The sequence below is a fragment of the Ornithorhynchus anatinus genome, chromosome X1 (assembly GCF_004115215.2).
Source record: "Ornithorhynchus anatinus isolate Pmale09 chromosome X1, mOrnAna1.pri.v4, whole genome shotgun sequence".
In the NCBI taxonomy this organism is placed as follows: domain Eukaryota; kingdom Metazoa; phylum Chordata; class Mammalia; order Monotremata; family Ornithorhynchidae; genus Ornithorhynchus; species Ornithorhynchus anatinus.
Window position 1 is genome coordinate 80,776,093 of NC_041749.1, and position 7,269 is coordinate 80,783,361.

A 7,269-nucleotide genomic window follows, 5' to 3' on the forward strand; every position below is an offset into this window, starting at 1 on the left:
CTGAGACTGAGACTGACCGGGCCCTCCCTGAGGAATCTTCCAGTTCCGCCCCTTCCTCTCCACCCGAATTGCTACCAGCCTAGTACAAGTTGTGATCTTGCTTCAGCTCAACCATCGCATCAGCCTCCTCGCAGGGCTCCCAGCCTCCAACCTCTCCCCCGCCCAATCGCTGTTGCATGGATGGATCATCTTCCCGAAGCATCGCTCGGCCCACATCTCTCCTCTCCGGCTCTCTCTCCACATCAAACAAAAACTCCTCACACTTGGCTTCAAGGTTCTCCACCAGATCACCCCACTTACATATCATCTCATTATTAATGATGTTTATTGAGTGCTTACTGTGCAGAGAGCACTGTGCTCAGCACTTGGGAGAGGACAGTGCAACAGAGTTGATAATATTTATGAGTGCTAGCTATGTGCAGAGCACTGTACTAAACATTTGTGAGAGTACAATATAACAAAATTAGTGGACGTGTTCCCTGCCCATAATGAGCTTAGAGACTATGTGTGGGGGGGTGGGAGAGACAGAAAATACTGTAAGTAAATAATTTATAATATATAATTTATAGATATCTGCTCTCTTCATCCACTACTCCCCAACTCTCTGTCCTCACTCCTCCCAAACCAACCTTCTAACTGTACTTCACTGAGTTCTCCCCACCCCACCAATCTGACAGACCACAGCTCTCCCCCATTCTGAGGCCCTCCTAAAATCCCAGCTCCTCCAACAAGCCTTTCCCGAGTAATTCCCAGGACCCCCATCCCTAGCACTTTTGCACCTGTTAATTGTACATTCAATTATTTAACTACCCTATTTGTAAATACTTAAGGCCATCTTACCCACATTTAGAGTGTAAGCCCCTTGTAGGTAGGGACCATATCACTTTCCATTTCTACAATTGTATTTACTGAGCACTTAGTGTGTGCAGAGCACTGTACTAAGCACTTGGGAGAGTACAATACAACAATAAACAGCCATATTCCCTGCCCACAACGAGCTTGCGGTCTAGAGGGAAATTTTGTCCTGTACTTCCCCAGCATCCAGTATAGTGCCCTGCACCAAGTGGATAGATGCTCAATAATTGTAACCACTACAGTTACCTCCTCAACCCCTTCAAGCAGTATCTTCCCTTATCTTCTCTCCCCTAAGGACTCTGATTCAGTCTGGTTCTGCCCCAAGCCTCATGTGGGTGGGCACAGGCCTAAAGGCAGAAGCGGGGGGTTGGAATCTCTGTCTCACTCACTGGGCTGTAAAGTTTTGCCAAGTATGTGAAGAAAATGACCTGACCTCTGTTCTTGTCCTTGCATTTCCTTGACGTGCAGGTTGGCCAGAGTGATAGATTCTCAGCCCAGCCCTTCCATTGGAATGGTATATTTAGAGCATCTACCTAGGCTTATGTGCTCTTAAAATCCCTAGGATCATAGAGCTGCCTCCAGGGCAGGTGACTAAACCGTTCTGTCCTTGATCTCCAGGGATGGAGTTTCCTCCACCTCCCTTGCTAGTTCAATCCTGCTCTTCTTCCTCCAATAGTCAGGAAGCTCTTCCTTCCATCCAAATGCAATCTCTCATTCAGTCCTCAGTGCCTGGGGAAATGGTCGGCAGCAGTACTCACCTTGGTTCTCTTTTACTTCTCAACTTTGCATTTCATTCTGCTGAGCCCATCCCTGACCTCCACGAGGGTGCCCTGGGAGTAAAAGACTTTTTTTTTAAAAAAAAAAAAGGCAATTTCCCTTGAACAGAGAAGTGGTGAAGGTCATGCTATTTCACCACCACATTTTAGCCATAGTTTAACAGCCGCTCATGCCTTCTCCCCTCTCCCTCTCCTAATTTCCCAATATAAGCTGGGAGGTGTACAATGTGAGCATGCTTCTAACCATTGACTCCTTATTCATTCATTCATTCAATCATATTTATTGAGTGCTTACTGTGTGCAGAGCACTGTACTAAGTGGTTGGAATGTACAATTCGGCAACAGACAATCCCTGCCCAACGACGGGCTAAGTCTAAAAGGGGGAGACAGACAGCAAAGCAAAACAAGTAGGCATCAATACCATCAAAATAGATAAATAGAATCATAGGTATCTACATATCATTAATAAAATAGAGTAATAAATAGTATACACAAATATACACAAGTGCTGTGGGGAGGGGAGGGGGTAGAGCAGAGGGAGGGAGTAGGGGGAATGGGGAGGGGGGAGGGGCAGAGGGAAAGGGAGAGCTCAGTCTGGGAAGGCCTCCTGGAGGAGGTGAGCTCTCAGTAGGGCTTCGAAGAGGGGAAGAGAGTTAGTTTGGCAGATGTGAGGAGGGAGGGCATTCCAGGTTAGTGGTAGGATGTGGGCCAGGAGTCGACGGGACAGGTGAGAAGGAGGCACAGTGAGGAGGTTAGCAGGAGAGGAGCCGAGTGTATGGTGTGGGCAGTAGAAGCAGAGAAGGGAGGGTGAGGTAGGAGGGGGTAAGGTGATAGAGAGCTTTGAAGCCAAGATTGAGGGAGGAGTTTTTGCTTCATGAGAAGGTTGATAGGCAACCACTGGAGGCTTTTGAGGAGGGGAATGACATGCCCAGAGCGCTTCTGTGCAGCGGGGTGAAGTATAGACTGAAGCGGGGAGAGGCAGGAGATGGGAGATCAGAGAGGAGGCTGAGGCAATAATCCAATCGGGATATTATGAGAGATTGTACCAGCAAGGTAGCAGTTTGGATGGAGAGGAAAGGGCGGATCTTGGCGATGTTGTGAAGGTGACTCCTTAGTTGTCTCAGTGGTAAAGATGGTAGAATGACTGCAGGGGTTGGGTCCTAATAATAATAACTGTGGTATTTGTTAAGCGCTTACTATGTGCCAAGCACTGTATTAAGTGCTGAGGTGGATACAGTATATGCAGATTGGACACAGTCCCTGTACCACATGGGGTTTACAGTCTAAGGGAAAGGGAGAACAGATGAAGAAACTGAGGCCCAGAAAAGTGACTTGCCTAAGGCCACACAGCAGGTAACTGGCAGAGCTGGGATTTAGAATCCAAGACCTCTGACTCCCAGGCTCTTTCCACTAAACCACACTGCTTCCTGAGAGAGTGAACTTCAGAGTTTGCTCAAAGAAGCTGCTGAGAATAGACAGGATCCACAACAAAGCAGACTCAGCATCAGGTTTAGGCAAGATCTCTTACCTTTGATTGGCCTAGGAGCTGGTCTTGCTTCCTGGTTATTAATTCTGTATGGGCTTTGGATGTAATGTGCCTGCCTGCCAGGTCTCAGCCTTTTCCCATAGCAGCTGCTTACCTGTTGAGGCAGGTGCCCTTACCTGAGCCTTGGCAGTACAAGGTGGGTGCCCTGCCCCCCTGAAGCAGAAGCAAGGCTTTGGGGCTTCTAGGTGTTTTGTTTTTTTTTTGGAGAGGGCAGGGGGTGATTATGGTATTAAGTGCTTATTATATGCCAAATACTCTTCTAAGCGCTGGGCTAGATATGTTAATTAGGTCAGACACAGTCCCTGTCCCACATAGGGCTCATAGTCTAAGTAGGCAGGAGAACAGGTATTTTAATCCCCATTTTACAGTAGAGGGTAACTGAGGCACAGAGAAGTTAAGTGACTTGTCCAAGATCACACAGCAACCAATTGGCCAGAGCTGGGATTAGAAGCCAGGTCCTCTGACATCCAGGCCTGTGTAATTTCCACTAGGCCACGCTGCTTCTCACCCGCACCGGTTCTGCCTAAGGTGGAAACCCAGGCAAGGAGGCAGCTTGCTGCCACTCTATGATGAGGGGAAATGGAGGATACCTACCATGCTGCGTGCCCAGCCCTGAGAGCTAAGAAGGCTAGGCTGGATTGGGCCTGCTACCCAACTTTGGCTGCTGCAGCAGCAGCAGCTTGCCCACCCATCCCCTCCTTGGTGCGAACAGAGCCGGGAAGCAGAGATCTTGGTTCTGTCAGCTTGCTCTTTAGTCTAGGTAACAGAGTCGACTTGCGGGTGTCCCACTAGATTCTGCAACTCAGGAAGTGGGCAGCAGGCAGCCGAAGGGACAGAGGAGACAAAGATGCCACTGGTTAAGGAGGCTGGAGAAGCAGCTTCAGGCAGGGGAGGAGTTAATAATCTTGGTATTTGTTAAGCGCTTACTATGTGCAGAGCACTGTTCTAAGCGCTGGGGTAGATAGAGGGTAATCAGGTTGTCCCACGTGAGGCTCACAGTTAATCCCCATTTTACAGATGAGGTAACTGAGGCACAGAGAAGTGAAGTGACTTGCCCACAGTCACACAGCTGACAAGTGGTAGAGCCGGGAGTCGAACTCATCACCTCTGACTCCGAAGCCCAGGCTCTTTCCACTGAGCCACGTGTGAACAACAGTGCTGGGAGTTGCTACCCAAACTGGGCCCTCCAAACCCATCCTATCCTGACTTGGGGGGGCGGGGGGGGGGGAGAGGTGAGAGCTGCCTTTTTGTCCCTTTCACAGCACCCATCCTGGGTGTTGGATAAACTTTCAAGGAGCTGTGGCAGGGAGAGCTGCCCTTGAGCCCAGACACAGGAGAAATAAGAATTATGGCATTTCCTTCCTTCATCCATTATGGCATTTATTAAGCGCTTCCTAGGCACCAGGCACTGTCCTAAGCACTAGGGTGGATATAAGCAAAGAAAGCAGGAGGAGCCATGAGGCTTTCTCATCTAGGTCTTTGGCCTCTTCCTCCCTCGACCTCTTCTAGGGATCCTGCCCTCGCCTCTCCAGTGAGCTCAACTCAGGCCCTGTGGACTTGGAGGAGACTGTGCGCACTGCTCTCCTTCCCTGATGAAGAAATGGCTCTCAAGGACCGCCTGGTGGGGATTGCCCTCTAGTGTCCCCTGAGGAAACTGCAGCTTTTAGCAAGGGGAAGAGGCGCTGGGATGGTGGTGAGGGAGGAACAGTAGACGGTCATTCATTCATTCATTCAATAGTATTTATTGAGCGCTTACTATGTGCAGAGCACTGTACTAAGCGCTTGGAATGTACAAATCGGCAACAGATAGAGACAGTCGCTGCCCTCTGACGGGCTTACAGTCTAATCGGGGGAGACGGGCAGACAAGAACAATGGCAATAAATAGAGTCAAGGGGAAGAACATCTCATAAAAACAATGGCAAATAAATAGAATCAGGGTAATGTACATCTCATTAAACAAAATAAACAAAATAAATAGGGTGATGAAGACATATACAGTTGAGCGGACGAGTACAGTGCTGAGGGGGTGGGACGGGAGAGGGGGAGGAGAGGGAAAAGGGGGAGAAGAGGGTTTAGCTGCGGAGAGGTGAAGAGGGGGGTAGAGGGAGCAGAGGGAAAAAGAGGGGAGCTCAGTCTGGGAAGGGGGGAGTCAACGGTATGTGCAAAGCCCTGGACTAAGCGCTTGGGAGAGTACAGTACACCGGAGTTGGTTGACTCGATCCCTGCCCTCTAGAAGTTTACGACCTAGAGGGGAGGCAGACAAAACAAATTACAGCCAGAGGAAGGAACAGAGAGTATGGATCCGAAGATGTGAGGGTGGGAGGGGAGTATCAGAGTAGGGATGCAAGTGCATAGGTGATGCTAAAGAGAGGGAGAACAAGGTAGGGGAGATGAGAGGTTCATCAGGGAAGGCTTCCTGGAGGAAATATGATTTTATTAAGGCTTTGAAGATGGGGAGAGGGCCTAGGACAGAGTACCCTCTCTTGGGGACAAGCTTCCTGCTCCTCTCCCCTACAATCAACCCGTTGGGGAGCTCATTAATTCTCACGGTTTCTTCTATTACCTCTTGAGAGGATTAATAAGAGCCCTGAGGGCAGGGATCCTGTCTACTTATTCTACTCGACTCTCCTAAGAGCTTAGTATTGGACTCTGTATGCAGTAGGTGCTCAATAAGCGCTATCGATTGGCTTTTGTAATTGGCTGTTCTGCTACCTCGTCATCCCCGTGCCCCCCAAACCAAAGCCATCTGTACCACCCAATTTCCCCTTTTCCGGGTGCAGTGCCACGATCCTATCTGCCCTCCACAGTCGAAACCTTGGTATAGTCTCTGACTCTCTCTCTCTGCCTCCCTCCCACCCAGTAGCCAAGTCCAGCCTCTTCCTTCACCACAGTGTCCCTTCATATCCAACCATTCCTTGCTTTCCTCCCCATGTCCTCACCTGTCCAGCTCCCAACCTGGATGTCTGTAATCCGGCCTCCCGGCCCCTCCCTCACTCCACAGTGTTCTACGCTCTGCAGCTCAGACCATCTTCAGTCAGTGGTATTTGAGTGTTGACTGAGTCCGAGGTACTGCACTACGCACTTGGTGTGTAAGAGAGTACAACAGAACAGTGATACATATTTCCTGACCCCAAAGAGTCTACAATCTAATCTTCATCCCAGCCTCGCCCTCACCCCCCAGCCAGACTCTCCATTGCCCTCTGGATCAATTACCCCACCCCCTTTCCATCCCAAGCTTCGGCCCCCCAGGCAGCACCCTCCTGAAATTACTGTTCCGGTAGCTGCATTCTCTGTCAGATGAAGTGTGGCCTAGGGCTTTCACTACTCTTCCACCAGTAGGCCTTGCCCTCCCTAGCTGCTGTCCCCTCCCACTCTCCTCCACCCCACCCTTTTCCTGTCCCCAAAATTTAGCCCAAATTGTCTGTACCCACCCCCTCCCTGCTCCCGTCCTCTGTCCTCTTTCCCTTCCTTTGTATCTCAGCTCAAAGCTGCTGCCTCCTCCCCCTGGTTTACCCCACCCCCCTTTCCTTCCCAAGCTCCAGCCCCCAGCCAGCACCCTCCTGAAATTACTGTTCCGGTAGCTGCACTCTGTCAGATGCAACATGGCCTAGAGGAAAGAGCATGGGCCTGGGAGTCAGAGGACCTGGGTTTTAATCTCAGCTCCTCCACTTGCCTGCTGCGTGACCTTGGGCAACTCACTTCAGTTCTCTGTGCCTCAGTTACCTCGTCTGTAAAATGGAGATTAAGACTGTGAGCCCTACATGGGGAATGGACTGGGTCCAACCGATGAGCTATCTACCCCAACGCTTAATACGGTGTCTGACACATTGTAAGCGCTTAAATACCATTAAAAAAAATTAGATGCTCTGAAAGGGAGGCTCGATCTGCCCAGATTGGACTCTCTCTCACTAGGGGGGGGTGGCTGTGCAGGGGATGAGCAAGGTCCAGGGTGGGAGGGGGGAGGGGGCAGGAAACCGCCTGCACCTTCCGCAGGAGGAGGAGCAGGTGGTGAATAACTGGTGGGGGGAAGAGAGGCCTCGGGCTTCCTGTCCCTGCCACGCTCGCTCGCTCTTTCGCTGTGCCGAGACCTA